Here is a 19298-nt window from a genome sequence, read left to right as displayed (position 1 = left end):
AGTCAACCTTGAACCGAGATATGCCAGCTGTGTGGAACACAATCATCCGAATGTTATCCAGGTACATCACATTTCCATACACAGCTGATGAACAGGCCAACATCAAATCACAATTTTCAGCAAGAGCTGCTTCCCTAATATAATCAGAGCTATTGACTGCAAACATATTGCTATAAAGGCATGATGAATTTGTTTATGTTAATAAGAAACATTTCCATTCCATCATTGTGCAAATCATATGTGATGCGCAAATGCATCTAACATTGTGGCTAGGTGGCCTGGTTCAACGTATGAATCATTCATCCTGACAAACAGCATGTTTGGGGCCAGGCCAAAGGGGTGCCAGGGGGTCAATAAAACAGTCAGATTCTGTAGAGACTTTCAAGTCCAGACTTATGACGCACTTATTTTCCCTTTCGTATGGCTAGCATACTGGCATAGTATGTTACTATACTTTTTACTTTTTTAATTCATTTTATTAGGAAACGGAGCAGGGAGCAGCCTCAACTTTATCTAAATTCTGGGTCTTTTAGTGAAGCTTAGGGCTAGTGGCCGGCGATCACCTTAGTGTTTCTTCTGTTTTTCTTGTTGCTTAATGCTGACCAATTACACTATTTGTCTTTCTGATGCTTGATTCTGCTTTTTTTTCTTTTCTCTCTGTTTGAGGTGCGACTCCATCCAGAGATGGATGTGGTACCCGTTCCGGAATCCGTCCTGCCGGCAACATTTCCTGTATGTTCATTTTTTAAATTGTTTTGTAATTTGTGTTTGTAGCATGGCCCAGGCAGAGGGTCACCCCTTTGAGTCTGATCTGCTTGAGGTTTCTTCCTCAGAGGGAGTTTTTCCTTACCACTCTTGCTTTGGGGGTTGGTAATGTTAGACCTTACTTGTGTGAAGCACCTTGAGGCAACCTTGTTGGCGCTATATAAATGAAAATAAATTGAAATTGTGGCTGCTTGGTGAGTACTTAATATGGTAAATCAGGGTTCTTTACCTCTAGTTCTCGAGGGCCGGCGTCCTGCAACTTTTAAATGCGTCATTGCTTCAACAGTCCTGAATCAATTAATGAGGTCATTAGCAGCACTCTGGAGAACTTGACTGCATATTGAGGAGGTAATTCACCTATTTTATTCAGATGTGTTGGACCAGGAACACATCTAAAAGGTGCAGGACACCGGCCCTCGAGGACTGGAGTTGAAGACCCCTGCTTTACATTGTTCTGAATGGGAACCGCCGTGTCCACATTTGGGCATGTCCACAGCCAAACATGTTTCGTGTTATCATCTATTGTGTCCATGTTGTTTCTATGTATCATGATGGTCATGCTACAGCTGCAGAGCTCCTTCACATGTCCCCGATTATCTTGCTGTGTTCAGTATTTGTCAATGAATGCGTGTGTAAAGTTGTGGATGTCGCACACTACTGTAAGATTAGATCTTACGTGTGTGAAGCAACTTGAGGCAGTTTTGTTAGCATTTGGGGCAATATAAATGAAATACACTCAACAAAAATATAAACGCAACACTTTTGGTTTTGCTCCCATTTTGTATGAGATGAACTCAAAGATCTAAAACTTTTTCCACATACACAATATCACCATTTCCCTCAAATATTGTTCACAAACCAGTCGAAATCTGTGATAGTGAGCACTTCTCCTTTGCTGAGATAATCCATCCCACCTCACAGGTGTGCCATATCAAGATGCTGATTAGACACCATGATTAGTGCACAGGTGTGCCTTAGACTGTCCACAATAAAAGGCCACTCTGAAAGGTGCAGTTTTATCACACAGCACAATGCCACAGATGTCGCAAAATTTGAGGGAGCGTGCAATTGGCATGCTGACAGCAGGAATGTCAACCAGAGCTGTTGCTCGTGTATTGAATGTTCATTTCTCTACCATAAGCCGTCTCCAAAGGCGTTTCAGAGAATTTGGCAGTACATCCAACCAGCATCACTACCGCAGACCACGTGTAACCACACCAGCCCGTAGTAGCTGCTATGGAGACGCCGAGGCCAGCGGAGCCAGTGGAGACGCTGGGGACAGGGGAGCCGATGGAGATGCGGGTGCCAACATAGAAAGTGACATTGGTGGAGCAGTCTGTGCCCCAGGGGTGGGCATAGTTCTGCTAATACGCTAACTGCTAATTAGCTAAGCTAAATTTTTGGTTAGCATATTAGCAGTGGTGGGCACAGATAACCAAAAAATTAACTTTGATAACAGATAATCAGATAACTGAAAAGTTATCTTTGATAAAAATAAAATGATAAACCACCCAAAAATATATCGGAAGTTACAGATAACCGATAAATTCCAGTATTATCTCTGGTACATTTGCAACTACTAACAAACTGAACTTGGGTTTTAACACCACGATCGCTTCTGGTAGCATCAAAAGCGACAACAGACCCAAACAATGAGGCGGCACTTCTGTCTTTGAACACCTTGCCCCCTGCTGGAAGCTCTTGTTTACTACATGGCTTCCAACACAGACGCAAGCTGAGAGCAACCACAAAGCCCAGCTCTCTACTCAATCACAATGTTCTGGTCAGGCAGAGGTCTTGGAAAATAAAGCCATGCTGACTTATGTTTGGTGTATAAATAAAATTAATACTGATAGAATAACTCCATCAATGTCAATTCTGTCATTTGTACAAAGTTAAAATATAACATACGAGGTCTGTCAATAAAGTAACGGTCCATTTTATTTATTTTTTTAAATTATATGGATTTGAATCACGTGCGACTGCATCACACAAGGTTGAACCCTCGTGCGCATGCATGAGTTTTTCCATGCCTGTCGGTGACGTCATTCACCTGTGAGCACGGCTTGTGGGAGGAGCGCTCCACCCCCCTCGTCGGATTTTTTCCTGAGAGAAAATGGCTTGGAGCAGCGCTACTGCATTAAATTCTGCCAGAAACTTGGCGACAGCCAGGCAGAAACGATTCGAAAAATCCAGACGGCTTTCGGAGATGAAGCCATGAGCAGCACACGGATTAAGGAGTGGTACAACCGGTTTAAAGACGGGCGCGTAATGGTGGAGAGCGAGCCGCGCTCCGGTCGGCCATCAACAAGCCGAAATTGTTGTGAAAGTGTAGGAACACGGACCCACAACAGGGGGCGCAAATGAACGGACAATGGAGGAAGTCAAATAACAACTCTTTACTGTTGTGAATAAGCACAACAAACACGGCAAATTACAATAATAGAAAAGAAGTCAATTCACAAAATGTGTCACGTGGGCAGGCTCAAAGATAAGAGACGTCTGTCCAAAGCAGAACCGGAACCACACGATTTCCTCCGCCACCGAACCCCGGGAATACTGGAGCCGCCAAGTCCCGAACTCCCAGGTGGCCACTGCCTCCGCTTGTCTGGTCTTGCTGATATACCACTGATGATCAGATGATTGGTGACAGCTGACACCCCGGCTGCTCCTGTGAGGCGGCAGCGCCCTCTGGTGCCTGGAGCCCGCACTCCAGGCAGGGTGCCCTCTGGTGGTGGTGGGCCAGCAGTACCTCCTCGTGAGCGCCCCACACAACAGGACCCCTCCCCTCAACGGGCGCCTCCTGGCGCCCGACCAGTCTTGTCCGGGTGGCGGCGGTAGAAATCGGCCAGGAGGGCCGGGTCCAGGATGAAGCTCCTCTTCACCCAGGAGCGTTCTTCAGGTCCGTACCCCTCCCAGTCCACCAAATACTGGAAGCCCCGGCCCATCCTACGGACATCTAAGAGCCGGCGCACAGTCCAAGGCGGCTCGACATCGATGATCTGGGCAGGAGGCGGTGCCGGACCCGGAGTACAGAGGGGTGAGGTATGATGTGGCTTTATCCGGGACACATGGAAAACAGGATGGATCCGCAGTGAGGCTTCGGCTTCCGGCCTCACTGCGGATCTGGACTGATGACCTTGAGGATCGTGAAGGGACCGATGTAACGATCCTGCAGTTTAGGGGAGTCCACTTGGAGGGGAATGTCCTTTGTCGACAACCACACCTCCTGCCCTGGCCGATACGCAGGGGCCGGGGTCCGCCGACGGTCTGCATGGGACTTTGCCCTCATCCGGGCCTTTAGCAAAGCAGAACGGGCTGCGTGCCACACCCAACGGCACTTCCGCAGGTGGGCCTGGACCGAGGGCACACCGACCTCTCCCTCAACCACCGGAAACAACGGGGGCTGGTACCCCAGACATACCTCAAAAGGGGAGAGGCCGGTGGCTGAAGACACCTGGCTGTTATGGGCATACTCGATCCAGGCCAAATGGGTACTCCAGGCCGCCGGGTGCGCGGCTGTCACGCAGCGCAGGGCCTGTTCCACCTCCTGATTGGCCCGTTCTGCTTGCCCGTTGGTCTGAGGATGATACCCGGACGAGAGACTCACAGTGGCCCCCAGTTCCCGGCAGAAGCTCCTCCAGACTTGCGAGGAGAACTGGGGACCGCGATCGGAGACGATGTCTGTTGGAATCCCATGCAGCCGGACGACGTGGTGGACCAGGAGGTCCGCTGTCTCCTGGGCAGTAGGGAGCTTCGGGAGGGCCACGAAGTGGGCCGCCTTGGAGAATCGGTCCACTATGGTGAGGATGGTGGTGTTGCCCTGGGAATACTGGAGCCGCCAAGTCACGAACTCCCAGGTGGCCACTGCCTCCGCTTGTCGGATCTGGTACTGCTGGCGAGGAACAAAAACAGTTAGGTGTGGGTGCGTTTGCACCCAGCAACACGTATGGTGGGAAACCACCTCCACCTCTCGTCGGAAGAAAACAACACAATATCTGTTATCCAAACACACAAAGCAACAGGTATTCCTGTCAGGAAGACAATATAGTCGGCTGAGAACGTTACCTCCTCGGTACAGCGATATCTCAGCAAAGAGGTGGAGATGTCGTCTTGCTGATATACCACTGATGATCAGATGATTGGTGACAGCTGACACCCCGGCTGCTCCTGTGAGGCGGCAGCGCCCTCTGGTGCCTGGAGCCCGCACTCCAGGCAGGGTGCCCTCTGGTGGTGGTGGGCCAGCAGTACCTCCTCTTCAGCGGCCCACACAACAGAAATGATGAGATCGTTTCCAAAGTGCACACTGTGGTTATGCGGGATCGTCGTGTGACTGTCCGAGAAATTGCAGAGGAAGTGGACATTAACAGGACTTCGGCACATTCCATCGTGACGGAAGATCTGGGCATGAAACGAGTGGCGGCGAAGTTCGTGCCAAAGTTGCTGATGGCGGAGCAAAAGCAACATCATGTTGAAGTCTCACAGGACATGCTGGACTCCATTCACACTGATCCCAGCTTTATGGACACTATAATCACCGGAGATGAGTCCTTGGTGTATGGGTACGATCCGGAAATGAAATTCCAGTCATCACAGTGGAAGCATTCCACGTCGCCAAGACCGAAGAAGGCACGCCAAGTGTGCAGCAAGATCAAGGTAATGCTGACTGTTTTTTTTTACTCCCGTGGTGTGGTACACCACGACTACGCACCACAGGGTCAAACAATAACAAAGGAGTATTACAGGGATGTCCTCCGTCGTCTATGTGATGGTGTGCGGCGCAAGAGACCGGAGTTGTGGGCCAGAGGAAATTGGCGCTTCCACCACAACAACGCGCCAGCTCATTCCTCTCATTTAATTCAGACTTATTTGACCAAAAACCACTCTCCAGTGGTTCAACAGGCACCTTACTCCCCTGACATGGCCCCTTGTGACTTCTGGCTCTTCCCAAAACTTAAAATACCATTAAAAGGAACCCAATTTGAGACAAGAGAGGACATCATAGCTGCGACGATGGCGGAGCTGCGCGCCATCCCGAAAAAGGCGTTTTTGGAATGCTTCCAGCAGTGGCAACACCACTGGGAGAAGTGTGTGGAGTCCCAAGGAGAGTACTTCGAGGGTGATTAGGTTTCCAACCCTCCAGGTAAGCCAGTTTTTTTCCCCAGCCAATGGTCCGATACTTTATTGACAGACCTCGTATATCTTTTAATGTTGAATAATGCACTAATTCTGAAGTTCTGTAAAAACACAGACAGATCACAAAGGATTCTGGGTAAAATGTGCCTCTTCTGCTAAACACTGATTTGTTGAGTGATTCATTATGTAAACCAACACATTAATGTGACGTGTGTCGTGTGTTGGTGTTTACAGATAAATGTGCTTTTGTAAGTATATATTAAGTACTTTTTATATTTTAAGAAGGTCCTGCCATCCTTTGAAGCTGTTAGTTGTTAGCTGCTGTTGTGTTGTTGTTTTTTTTGTGTGTGTATAACTGTTTGGACAGTGCCACCAGAATTTCATTCCAGAAATGCAATGACAATAAATATCTATTCTATTCTATTCTATTCTATTCTATTCTATTCTATTCTATTCTAACTGAAATGGAGTAGCTCCTGTAGTACCATGTGGTGCAGCATGATAAATCTGTAAGAACTGCGTCACTGCTTGTTTCCAGGGTTTGTACATTCTTTCTGCAGTCTGTAGAGATTCCCTCAGCACTCTATTGAATCTCTCTGTCACTCCATTTGCTCTTGGATAGCAAACACTGGAGTGTAGATGTTTTATCTCCCCCTCAGAAAATTGGCAAATTCACAGAAGGTGAATTGGCATCCGTTGTCAGACACCAGGCAGGTTGGATTTCCTTCACAATAACACTATCTCCAGCCACTTGCTGTAATAGTCTGTGAGTGTGATAGCATATCGACAGTCCCGTGCAGCACACGAGAAAACCACTGGTTTTCTCAATGGACTCTTTTTCCCATGGACCATATGGCCATTCCATTTGTAGTTGTTTTCCCAAACTTCCACACAGTTAACACAGATATGGTAAAAATAATGAACAGTCAAGTCTGTGTAAGGCTTTATAGTCCAGTATGTTTTGTCTTCCCCAGAACTGCAGTGCATTCTGGGGAAGACAAAACACATGTGAGTATGAATCAAGTCCATTTGTTACATCCTTCCTGCATTTTGGCCATCCATTTGTAACTGTTCTTGCAGCTGAGTCTATTTAGGGCAGGATTTACATGCAGTAGTGAACTCAGGCAAGGGCATAACATGCAAAGACTTCTTGAAAACAGACTTATATCAGCAAACATATCAGCTTCTCCTGTGTCAGGTAATGGAAGCCTGGACAGGCAACCAGCAGTCACATTCTGTTTCCCCAGATGGTAAGTGACATCATGTGTGAACCAAAGGAGTCTTGCCGACCACCTCGCCATACGCAGTCCAGCATGGTCAGTACCATAACCCTATCCCTATCCCGATCCCTATCCCTGACATTATCGCTAACTCTATCCCTAACCCTAATCCTATCCCTAACCCTATTTCTAACCCTAGTGCTAACCCTAACCCTAACCCTATCCTTAACCCTATCCCTAACCCTGTCCCTATCCCGATCCCTATCCCTATTCCTATCCCAATCCCTATCCCTGACATTATCTCTAACCCTATCCCTATCCGTAACCCTAACCCTATCCCTATCGCTAACCCTAACACTATCCCTAACCCTAATGCTAACCCTAACCCTATCGCTAACCCTAACTCTAAGCCTAACACTAACCCTATCCCTAACCCTGTCCCTATCCTTAACCCTATCCCTGTCCCTAACCCTATCGCTAACCCTGTCCCTAACCCTATCCCTATCCTTAACCCTAACCTTTGGATATGAGCAAGGTGGTGACAGCCTGGTGGTTTGTGTGCAACATGAAGTGATGGTCCCACAGGCAAGTTCTCCATCTCCACCTGTCTGCTGCCCACATGCATGTAAGTGCCTCGTGTTTAACTGTGGAATATTCTCTTTTTGCAGGAGAGAATGTTCTAGATGCAAATGCCACAATTCTTTCTGTGTAATGTGGGTGCAGTTGGCTAAGCACACCCTCTAGTCCATAATCAGATGCCTCAGTGGTCACATAGGTAGGCAGTTCAGGGTCATATAGAGCTAAGACAAGGCTGTCAACTAGGAATCTTATTTCAGCAAAACTATGTTCAGCCTCAGCAGTCCCACTGAACTGCTGTTCCATAGACTCCCTGAGTGTGGCACGTAGTGGTTGAACAATGGTAGAAAAATTAGGAATGGATTTACCGTGCCATGATGCAAGACCCAAGAAGGATTATAGAGAGGACGTGTCATGCGGGGGAGGAGCATTGGTCAGCTCTGACCCAATCTAAATCTGGGTGGAGTCCGTCTTTGGATATGGTGTGGCTCAGTGAAGAGAGTGACATCTGGTTGAATTTACATTTCTGCATGTTCAGTTTAAGTCCAGCAACTGGATGAGGAGTATGCGCTGCTCTCTCAGGTTACTGAAAAGATGCAGCAGCAGAAGGACATATTCTTGGCTCTGTTAAATCAACGACAGGGAAATGTCAAAGGACTCACCCAAGTGATCATGGATTCTACTAACACTAGACTAGATGCAGTATCAAGGGACGTACCAGAAATTAAAATGAGTCTGGCAGTCAGAGCAGTTAGTAAGGTTAGACCTTACTTGTGTGAAGCGCCTTGAGGCAACTCTGTTGTGATTTGGCGCTATATAAATGAAAATAAATTGAAATTGAAGTCTGCAGTTCACAAAAAAACAAGTGGACAATTGAAAAGCCAACACAGTTTACATGGTTAGACTGCAACTCAATGCAGGAGGACGTTTATAAAGTCTGTGAATGTCTGCTGACCATCACACACAAGACGGAACACTTGGAAAGTCAGACCAGATGTAACAACCTAGTATTTGACAGGCTCAAAGAGTTACCGCGAGAAACTTGGGCCAAGTCAGAGAAGAAAATCAAGAAGGTTCTGCCAGAGAAACTGCAGTTACTGTGAGAGACTGAGGTTGAGAGAGAGCGTATCGTGCAGGGAAACCTGGAGGCGACAGACCAAGACCCAGAGTGGCAAAACTGCTCTGATACAAAAACAGAGAATCTAGACCAGGTTTGAAGCTACTTGAGGAACAGCAGACAATTTGTGAAGATGGGTCCATATCAAGCAAAATGTTTGGACAATGTTGTTGCATCCCCTGTGGGTCAGTGTTTTTATCCAAAACTTTTTCAATGACAGTCATAGTCAATGACCTATGTAAAATAGTGCAAATGTTGAAATTATTATTTGCTGATGTTACAAATATTTTGAGTTTTAGTGAGAACTTAAAGCAATGTTTGGACGCCATCACTTCAGAATTGGGCAAAAAAAAATTATGGTTTGACATTAATAAGTTATCACTAAATCTGAACAAAACAAAATGTATGATATTTGGCAGCAGTAGACTTAATAATCAGGCACAGATACAGATACAGGATGTCAACACAGAAAGAGTATATGAAACTAAATTCCTTGAGGTGATGGTAGACGACAAAAGAAATTGGACATGAAGCACATCCATGCGAAATTATCTGGAAGTATTGCAGTTATGGCAAAAGTTCACTGAGTTTACCTTATCAAGCCTACTGTTAATATGTCTGGGATTTCTACTACAAAAATTGCCATTCGAATTGTTCAGAAAGTTGGGTTTCAGGATCATACCAGTTCATTATTTTTAACATCTAAAATAGTCAAACTCTATGACATTACTGAATTGCAAACAACACTGTTTATGTATAACGTCAGTAAAAATTTATTACCTAGTAGGAACTTACATCATTTCATATAGTTTGAAGGGAACACTTAATTTTAAGACTTGGAGCATTCGAACTACAATGAAAAGATTCACCATTTCGAACAGTGGAGTAAAACTTTGGAATGATCTGAAAGGGGAACTAAGACATTGTTCAAACAAAGTGGTTTTTCAAAGTGGTTAAAGGAGACCTGCATTGAAAAAAATGCAGTCAGATTTTTTGAACAAAAAATGACTTACATTTACACATGAGATCCTTGTGAATGTAGTAAAGTAAATCTGCAAGCCCAGATCTGTCATTCAACAGAGAAATCTTCATTTGAAAATGACAAATTTACAGCTAACATTTAGCCCTCTGCAAATTGTCCCTCTCATCATGGACGCTGCCGAGACGTCACGACAAAACCCTCTCCCAGCATGCATTGCGCCAATTGTAATTTGTGGATTTACGTCAGTTTGCATCTGCACCTTTTTCTTGTCTTATACGGAAGGATCTACTTTTTTTAAAACTTCATATTGTCTTGCGGCACGTTTGGTGAGTACACATTTCTTTTATTTGTGCTTGAAAATTATCTTGGGGGACTTTTTCATACGCCCGTTTGATTGAGTGGTGTCGCAATGAAAATCTACTGTCTTTCGCCTCCGGTACCATCGCGGGATATGGAGGCGAGACCCACAAAGAATCCCAGTCATTAAAAATATATAAACTTCTCTCAGCGTCCATGGAGCTCTGGGGCTCCGATTGCCGAGACGTGCAGTGCTGTGGATTTTGCCGCAAGAAGTCTGTCCTTGCAGCAACAGGTGTACCGGCCGCTTCGCATTAAAACAGCGAGCGTAATCTCAGGACTTGTGCCAAGTGTGCTGCAGCTCCATTCAGTAGACAGAGAAGTGATGCCGGCTGCAAAGCAGACACGGGCGGTGTGAGTGGCCCGCGTCGGCGGTTAACGAGCTCGTTAACGAGCCCGCAGACTTAATAAGCGCAGCGGAGGCAGAGAGCGGGAGAGGAAGAACGGTGCCCGCTGTCGATGTCGTTGCTGATCTGAGCACACAGATCTGTATCTCACATTCATTGCAGCTTACTTTTGGATGTTGAAACCAGGACGTGTATAAGTAACATTACTAACAGATAAAATCAATTTCAATGCGGGATCGGACGTCATGGAAATGATACGGCTGTACAAACTGTTTTCACAGAGGGCTAAATTTTAGCTGCAAATTTGTCATTTTTAAATGAAGATTTCTCCGCTGAATAACAAATTTTTGGCTTACAGATTTACTTTACTGTATTCACAAGGGTCTATAAATACATATCAGCTATTTCTTTCTGAAATCTGACCACATTTATTTCAATGCAGGTCTACTTTAAGGCACTGGGCTTGAGACCAGAAGATCCTCAGTTCAAATCCCAGCCTGACTGGAAAATCACTAAGGGCTCTTGGGCAAGGTCCTTAATCCCCTATTGTTCCCGGTGTGTAGTGAGCGCCTTGTATGGCAGCACCCTCACATTGGGGTTAATATGAGGCATTATTTGTAAAGCGCTTTGAGCGTCTGATGCAGATAGAAAAGCGCTATACGAGGTCTGTCAATAAAGTATAGGTCTTTTTTATTTTTTTCAAAAACTATATGGATTTCATTCATATGTTTTTACGTCAGACATGCTTGAACCCTCGTGCGCATGCGTGAGTTTTTCCACGCCTGTCGGTGACGTCATTCGCCTGTGAGCACTCCTTGTGGGAGGAGTCGTCCAGCCCCTCGTCGGAATTCCTTTGGCTGGAGCCTATCCCATCAGTCACAGGGCGTGAGGTGGGGTACACCCTGGACAGGACTCCAGTGTGTTACAGGGCTACTTACAGACAAGCAAACACATTCACACCCGCACGCACCTACGGACAATTTAAAGTTTCCAGTCCATCTAACCTGCATATCTTTAAATGTAGGAGGAAGCTGGAGCACCCAGAGAGAACTCACACAAACATGGGGAGAACATTCAAACTCCATACAGAAATGCCACAGGTGGGAATCGATTCCATGACCTTCTTGCTGTGAGGCAACAGTGCTAACCCCTAAGCCACTGTGCTGTCCTAGACATCAATTTCAGTTTCAATTTATTCAACTTATAAAAGCGCCAAATCACGACAACATCACCCCAAGGTGCCTTACACAAAAGAATTCAAAAACAGTTCAACATGAATTAAGAACAAGTATAAAACTATTAAAAACAAAATTTAAAACAATAAAAGTTAAAAGAATTTAAAAGCAGAATAACACAATATATTAACCAAAGCACTGATTAAAAAAGTGTCTTCAATCTTGACTTGAAGGTCTCCACACTATCGGACTGTCTTATCTACACTGGGAGACCATTCCACAATACTGGGGCATAATAAGAAAATGACCTTTGACCGACAGACCTCTTCATCACCCTCGGGACACAAAGCAGTCCTGCATCAGACGAGCGCAAACCTGGGACGGTACGTAGGGCTTAATCAAATCAGCTAAGTACATCGGCGCCAGTCCATGAACAACTTTATAGGCTAATAACAGAACCTTAAAGTCTGATCTCACAGATACAGGTAGCCCATGGAGGGATGTCAGAACGGGTGCAATATGGTCAAACTTTCTAGTCTAGATGACATATTCCTTTAACCCTTATTTTGTTTCTTTTTGTACTCTTGATTTTATTTATTTATTTTATTCAGAGGGCCACAATTGGAATATGTTTTATGCTTTAGTGTACTACCCTCTGCATCTTACAATAATTTCACACATTCTACAGTCATAATCCATTTTCTTGACTCCACACCACACTTGTATCGCTCACATGCCCTGAACCGTTGCAAAATATTAACATCTGCACAAATTACATCTGACTATATACTGTTTTGGATCACAATTTCTCCCCACATCCAACCCAGGCTCACACTGAAGTTGTCACATTTTGACACAAATGGTTCATTTGATGATGATGACTCACACCAGTCTGGGCATCCAGGGATGTTGGCACCAGGGCGTTCTTGGAGCTCTGTGGCAAAGGAACTCACAGGTCAAAGGCACATCATCAGATGTCATACAGAGGAACCACACCATTGGTCAATAATTGATATTACCAGACACAAGAGTTGTCACCACGGGGCAACCTGCATGTCCACCAGGTGTGTGCCACACCTGTGCACCACTTGGAATCAGATATTGCAGTCCATAGAGGCACACCAGTGGGGCATGACACTGCCTGTCTTATCGCACCGAGCATAGTGCTAGGTAATGTGATGAGTCAGGGGAAATGCTAACCCTAAAACTAACCAAAAGAGATGAATGTTCCCTGATGTTGTGGAAGTGAGGCAGATAGAAAAATGACTTAATAGTCAAAAAATGGGGCAACTTAACTCATGACATCGTGACAGAAAAGGTCACTGACCAAGCTTAAACATATAACAACGTATGAGCATTAATGTGTAGCAACATCACATATTTTTGAACATGTTTAAAACTTTCTCAGTAACTCAAAATAACTTACAATGCTACTTTTACCAATTACTGACACTATTACACCCCATTTCAGGCTCCAGTTGAAGTTTTTGTGCCACAAACTAAGCCAATTGTGTTTCAGAAATTAGAATTGCACAATAAATGCAACTAAATTCATAAAATTCAAAACATTTTAAAAGGTATGATGCCTGTATTGGAAGGAGGTTTTACAGAAATTGCTATGTTCACTGTGTGGACAGACAAACATTATTTAACACCATTGGTGATGTTTTGTGCTGAGGGGGAAGTGTTTGGAGAATCCTCCCTGTGAGTCCGGTTCTGATAGTTCTGATGGCTTATTGGACTTCATGTCAGACGAAGCAGCTCCAGCTGAAGTTGGAACAGTCAGATGACTTAAAGCTAAACAGATCTCTGCTAAAACTATATTTGGAAGTAAATCAAAAACATTTTCTGCATTCAATTTGGCTAACTGTGTATTTGGACTCCATCACAGTCAAATCTGATTGCACACCGCTGACACTGAAGCACTGCGTCATGTTTCTTTACGGGTCGGTAAATGGCTCATTTTAACTGGAACAATCATGTAAAATTCTTTTTTTTTTTTTTTTTTTTTTTTTTGAAGGATACTTCAATCTTATGCAAAGCTAACAAAGACAAGTGTACAGAGAAATCATAAGCAAATAATACTTTGTTTTCTGACAGAGAAGATTAGTTTGAGGTCCATTCTGGGAGCATGCATTGGTACTGCCTGATGCCACATCCACCACGCCACCTCGTGTTCTGGATGGCAACCACCCAGACAACTAGTCCATCCCCACCTCTGTAAAGTAACCATCTATCCATAGCACCCAAATGAAGAGTGAACGTGTTGTTGGCCTTCTCCAGCCACTGGTATCATCAACACTGAGGTACCTCTCTGCGGAATCATTCTCAGATAAATGTGCCACATGGACAAAATGCCAAAGTTGACACTCCCACACAATGCAAATGATACTCCTCATCTGAGTGTCACCAAGTAAAACGGCCATTTAGCACAAAGTTGCTCCCAAGGAACCTCCAAATAGGCATAGTACCAAAAGCATCCAGTTGTCACCTTAGCTCACTTAGGTTGTCACTTAGGTTTGCATTGAAGTGTCACAACTAGTACAGTAAAACAGGAAGCACCAGGATCCTAAAGATTTGGACCTTCATTCTCCTGCGAAGATGCCGACATCACCAAGGCTTCATAAATCACATGCAAACAAAAGACCTACTTGACATTTTCCTGAACAAGCCAAGACATGTCCCACCCCCGGTCATGTCAGTGACCACCACCGTGGCTATGCATGTACATTCTGATTTTCACAGAGAAAGGGACGCTTTGTGTGGGGATTTCGCGGGTCCATGAAAATGGAACAATGGAGTATTTTTCTGGAATGGCCTCCACAAAATAATAAAAAAGGGTGTTTAATTTAGACTCAGTACTGTGGGACAGTTCCCAGCTGCACGCACTGTGCAGAGTCTACAGTCTTCGACTTCTTGGAATACACTCTCAGGTCTGTATATCATATACATCTGTGCTAACAGCCAGGGGCTTATTATTTAAAAGTGTGTTATCCTCCTGACTTTTGAGAATGGGGGTTTTAGGCACAAAAATTGGTGAAAAAAGAGGGTACAATCCAGGAAAAGCTCCTGGGAAAAATGGATACTTTTGATGTTCCTATTTAAACATAAAATAATTACTACCAAAAGATGCCAACATGACCCAAAATAGGAGGTTTACCAGTCCACACCTGTATCCATCAGAATCCAAAGTTTCAGAGTTGCAGACTGACTCAGTGGCACCATGAGTCCTACTCACACCCTGACACTCAGAGGGAAAACGTACCTTCTTTCATAATATTCTTCTGTGCTAGTCCAAAATCTGCTTGTTGAAAGGGAATCCTTGCACATCACCATTGAAGCTCCAGCTGTTAATGAACAACTTCACCCAGCTGTGATGGAGCCATTTGTCACACCTGTCACGTGCTGTGTACTTCACATAAATAAAGCCTGCTAGGTCCACCAACCCACCATTCAAATCCTCTGCTGGTGTTTAATTAAAGCGAAGGACTTTAAATTTTAAAGCTCTTCCATCAATATGTTTTGGTGTGAAGGCTAACTTTTGTTGGATTTTATTGGGGTTGCAGTGTTGTGAAATTATCTGAAGAAGGTAGACTTCCACTGATAACCATGTATTACCTTTATGTTGAGAAATAGAAAAATGTCACTAATGTGACCTACTGGACTTTTCCCATCTGCAAATTTCTCGGGTTTGAAGGGGTATATGAACTTAAGCATATATATGAACTCTCGTGAAGTGGGAACTTGAGTGTCAAACTGTTAAATTAGAATTTGGCTGGAAACACGATGACTTGGAGCTGAACTAGACCAAGGTGGACTTTGGAAACAGTTCGAGTAAAACGCTTTGGTGATGCTGCAGTCTTCCAGGTAAAACCACTGCGAGAGGTAATTGGGCTGAACCGGGGATGCTCCGAGGCCCCCTACTGGCTCACTTTGTCAAGAAAAGGCACTGTGAGCTTTAAGTGCATTAGACAGAAACACTCAGGTCAGTGTCAGTGAAGGAAAGAGTTTTATTGAAGAGAAGAGTGGTACACAGGGGAGAAATGTGAGAAACAAATGATTTTTGCGTTTGTAAAATATAGAATGGAATATAGAAAAAAAAATGGACTCCATCTATATGCAAGTCTGACTGCTGACTGAAAAAGAACTGGGTGGGGAATCCAGCCAACAGGTCTCCAACCGCAGCTTTTTGCCCTCAGCTATTAGTAATGAAACATCATCCTTTTGTATTTTTGTGTAATGTCATCAACAGCAGCAGGTTAAGTAAGAGCCAAATCCTCCAGGTCCTCCTGGTGGATCTCAAGGTGTTCCTAAACCCAGTGGAACATACAATCTGTTGGGAAGGTGTAGTGACACGGACCCACAACAGGGGGCGGTAATGAACGGACAGTGGATGAGCCAAAAAGTAACAATTTAATGTTGTGAATTGCACAACGGAATACAGACAATTGCAGTTGAGGAGTTCAGTCAATCATACACAAGGTGACGTGTGGGCAGGCTCGAGGATAGAAGACGTCTGTCCAGAGAAGAGCCGGATCCCACACGGCTTCCACTGCCAACGGATCTGAAGAACACCGGAGCCGCCAAGTCCTGGGTCCCAGGTGGCCACCGTCTCCAGCTGTCAGACCAGGTACTGCTGGCAGAAACAGAAACAGTTAATGGTGGGTGTGTGAAGACACACCCAGTAATCGTTCCCTGAGTAGTTCCTCCAGGAGGGAGAACCTCCACCTCCAGATACAATATCACCCGTGCAGCTCCTGTTGGTCTCCTTCCTGGATGGAGTGAGAGACGAAGACCGTCGTCCTCTCACTGTCCGCCAATCCAGCCTTAAATAGATCTCGCAGGAACACGGCTGCACACAGACCACTGTTAGGTTACAATAATAATCACCGCAGAGAAAATTACCTTGTTCGGTAGCTGATTTCTGTGCGAGGAGGTGGAGTTGCAGTCCGGCCTTTGTAGTGATGGTGATGAGTGACAGCTGGTGCTGATAAGTGACAACTGTCACTCCCAGCGGCTCTGACGCCCTCTCGTGCTTGGAGCCCGCACTCCATGCAGGGCGCAATCTGGTGGTGGTGGGCCAGCAGTACCTCCTCTTCAGCGGCCCACACAACACAATCCCTCCATTGATGTCTTGGTTTCCTCACAATACAACATGCCTAAAATCCTTCCAGGAGGCAGCGTCCAGCAGCATTTAAATTACATTCCCCAAACACCTCAAGGTGAAGGAGCAGCCTCTCAGCTCCTTCTGGAAGTCACAACTCCTCAGCATGTCTCAGTGCAAGAACTCACCCAACGTACAAAGGAAACACTTTTTGTACCTGTGATCTCATTCATTTCTTCACAGCCCAGAGTTCAATCAATCAATCAATTTTTTTATATAGCGCCAAATCACAACAAACAGTTGCCCCAAGGCACTTTATATTGTAAGGCAAGGCCATACAATAATTATGTAAAACCCCAACGGTCAAAATGACCCCCTGTGAGCAAGCACTTGGCTACAGTGGGAAGGAAAAACTCCCTTTTAACAGGAAGAAACCTCCAGCAGAACCAGGCTCAGGGAGGGGCAGTCCTCTGCTGGGACTGGTTGGGGCTGAGGGAGAGAACCAGGAAAAAGACATGCTGTGGAGGGGAGCAGAGATCGATCACTAATGATTAAATGCAGAGTGGTGCATACAGAGCAAAAAGAGAAAGAAACAGTGCATCATGGGAACCCCCCAGCAGTCTACGTCTATAGCAGCATAACTAAGGGATGGTTCAGGGTCACCTGATCCAGCCCTAACTATAAGCTTTAGCAAAAAGGAAAGTTTTAAGCCTAATCTTAAAAGTAGAGAGGGTGTCTGTCTCCCTGATCTGAATTGGGAGCTGGTTCCACAGGAGAGGAGCCTGAAAGCTGAAGGCTCTGCCTCCCATTCTACTCTTACAAACCCTAGGAACTACAAGTAAGCCTGCAGTCTGAGAGCGAAGCGCTCTATTGGGGTGATATGGTACTACGAGGTCCCTAAGATAAGATGGGACCTGATTATTCAAAACCTTATAAGTAAGAAGAAGAATTTTAAATTCTATTCTAGAATTAACAGGAAGCCAATGAAGAGAGGCCAATATGGGTGAGATATGCTCTCTCCTTCTAGTCCCCGTCAGTACTCTAGCTGCAGCATTTTGAATTAACTGAAGGCTTTTCAGGGAACTTTTAGGACAACCTGATAATAATGAATTACAATAGTCCAGCCTAGAGGAAATAAATGCATGAATTAGTTTTTCAGCATCACTCTGAGACAAGACCTTTCTGATTTTAGAGATATTGCGTAAATGCAAAAAAGCAGTCCTACATATTTGTTTAATATGCGCTTTGAATGACATATCCTCATCAAAAATGACTCCAAGATTTCTCACAGTATTACTAGAGGTCAGGGTAATGCCATCCAGAGTAAGGATCTGGTTAGACACCATGTTTCTAAGATTTGTGGGGCCAAGTACAATAACTTCAGTTTTATCTGAGTTTAAAAGCAGGAAATTAGAGGTCATCCATGTCTTTATGTCTGTAAGACAATCCTGCAGTTTAGCTAATTGGTGTGTGCCCTCTGGCTTCATGGATAGATAAAGCTGGGTATCATCTGCGTAACAATGAAAATTTAAGCAATACCGTCTAATAATACTACCTAAGGGAAGCATGTATAAAGTGAATAAAATTGGTCCTAGCACAGAACCTTGTGGAACTCCATAATTAACTTTAGTCTGTGAAGAAGATTCCCCATTTACATGAACAAATTGTAATCTATTAGACAAATATGATTCAAACCACCACAGCGCAGTGCCTTTAATGCCTATGGCATGCTCTAATCTCTGTAATAAAATTTTATGGTCAACAGTATCAAAAGCAGCACTGAGGTCTAACAGAACAAGCACAGAGATGAGTCCACTGTCCGAGGCCATAAGAAGATCATTTGTAACCTTCACTAATGCTGTTTCTGTACTATGATGAATTCTAAAACCTGACTGAAACTCTTCAAATAGACCATTCCTCTGCAGATGATCAGTTAGCTGTTTTACAACTACCCTTTCAAGAATTTTTGAGAGAAAAGGAAGGTTGGAGATTGGCCTATAATTAGCTAAGATAGCTGGGTCAAGTGATGGCTTTTTAAGTAATGGTTTAATTACTGCCACCTTAAAAGCCTGTGGTACATAGCCAACTAACAAAGATAGATTGATCATATTTAAGATCGAAGCATTAAATAATGGTAGGGCTTCCTTGAGCAGCCTGGTAGGAATGGGGTCTAATAAACATGTTGATGGTTTGGATGAAGTAACTAATGAAAATAACTCAGACAGAACAATCGGAGAGAAAGAGTCTAACCAAATACCGGCATCACTGAAAGCAGCCAAAGATAACGATACGTCTTTGGGATGGTTATGAGTAATTTTTTCTCTAATAGTTAAAATTTTGTTAGCAAAGAAAGTCATGAAGTCATTACTAGTTAAAGTTAATGGAATACTCAGCTTAATAGAGCTCTGACTCTTTGTCAGCCTGGCTACAGTGCTGAAAAGAAACCTGGGGTTGTTCTTATTTTCTTCAATTAGTGATGAGTAGAAAGATGTCCTACTTTTACGGAGGGCTTTTTTATA

The sequence above is a fragment of the Thalassophryne amazonica genome, chromosome 6, assembly GCF_902500255.1.
Source record: "Thalassophryne amazonica chromosome 6, fThaAma1.1, whole genome shotgun sequence".
NCBI lineage: Eukaryota > Metazoa > Chordata > Actinopteri > Batrachoidiformes > Batrachoididae > Thalassophryne > Thalassophryne amazonica.
This window is presented reverse-complemented; position numbering follows the sequence as displayed.